Here is a 1821-nt window from a genome sequence, read left to right on the forward strand (position 1 = left end):
ATTCAGTCCATCCCAAGGACAGGCTATTCAGAGGGGAGATAACATAATCACAAAACTATGTCACGTAGGTGGGAATGGAAAAGTACTGCAAGCTCTGACAAAATATAGTGAAGATTGAGCCGAATGGCCCCTGACAAGAATGTTATGAACAACTGTATAGCAATAAAATGGATAGCCTAGAACGAATTGAAAACATTCTTAGAACAACACAACCTACCCAAATTGGCTCAAGAGGAAACTGAAAATATGAACAGACATAACAAGTGAGGAGATCAAATCCCTGATCAAAAAGCTCTCAACCAAAATAACAGCAAAAAGCCCTCGACTAGGTGACTTCATTGGGAAATTCTATCACACATTTAGAGAACAAACAGCAATATTGCTTAAACTCTTCCAAAAAATAGAGGATAGAATACTCCCTATTCAGTCTAAGAAGCAAACAACTCTGATACTCCAACCAGGAAAAAAAACACAGAGCAAAAAAATTACAGGTTGATATAGCTTATAGATGCAAAAATCCACAGCATAATACTGGTGAACAGACTCCAACAGCATATTAAGGGTCATCACCATGACCAAGTGGGATTTATTCCAGGATTGTCGAGTTCGTTCAACACTGGAAAATCAATCAACATAGTACATCACATCATTTGAGGGGGGAAAAACAGATGAGCCACATGGACATCTCTATGGATCAGAGAAAGCATTTTATAAAATCCAACACTCTTTCTTGATGAAAACCCTACAGAAAGAAAAATTGAAGAGAAAATCCTCACTGTGATTTAAAACATACATGAAATGCCAACAGCCAACATTATACTTAATGGAGAAAGTCTGAGGGCTTTCCATTTGAAATATGGAACAATACAAGGGTGCCCATTCTCACTGATTTTATTCAGTATTGTATGAGAAGTCCTTGCCAGAGTTCTAACCAGGATCAAGAAAGAACAGGTTCCAGATGGAAAAAGAAGAAGTAAAACGGTCTCTATTAAAAAATGATAGGCTCCTACATACAGAAAATCCCAAAGACTTCACAAGAAAGCTTCTCGAGTGAATAGAGGAATCTAGCAGAGTTATAGGGTACAAAGTTAACAACAACAACAAAATCAACTGGGTTTCTATAAATTGGCAATGAGGAATCTAAAAGGGAAATGAGGCAAACCATTTCATTTACAATACCATCCAAGAGAATACAATACCTAAGAATACAGCTAGTCAGGAGTGGGAAAGACTTATGCAAAGAAAACTATAAAACTCTGTTGAAAGAGATTAAAGAAGACTTACATAAGCAGAAAGATGATCCATATTAATGAATGAGAAGACTTACTATTGTTAAGATGCCAATCTACCCAAAGCGGTCTATAGGCACAACACAATTCTGATAAAAATTCCAACTGAGATGGAAAAAACAGCCCTCATCCTTTTATGGAAGGGAAAACTAAAAACCAAATCCCTGCCAGTGAGTCAGTTCTTGCACGCAGGGATCCTGTAGGTGAGGGTAGAACTGTCCCTGTGAGTTCCCAAGATTGTAACTGCTTATGGTGGTAGAAAACCTTGTCTTTCTTCCACGGAATGGTTTCAAACTGCTGACCTTTCAGACAGCAAGCCAACACATAGCCATTGTGCCACTAAGGGTCCTTGCAAACCTCCATAGTTAACTGATTTGAGGCAAGGGTGTTAAATCCATTCAATGAGGAGGAAAGAGTCTCTTCAATAAATGGCTATGGGTAAATTGAATTTCTACATACAGGGAGGAAAAAAAGGTCCTTGCATCACATTATACACAAAAACAAATGTAAAATGGATTAAATGCCTAAGTGT

This window comes from Echinops telfairi, unplaced genomic scaffold (genome assembly GCF_000313985.2).
Source record: "Echinops telfairi isolate 266 unplaced genomic scaffold, ASM31398v2 ScPeMD7_23;HRSCAF=83, whole genome shotgun sequence".
NCBI classification, from domain to species: Eukaryota; Metazoa; Chordata; class Mammalia; order Afrosoricida; family Tenrecidae; genus Echinops; species Echinops telfairi.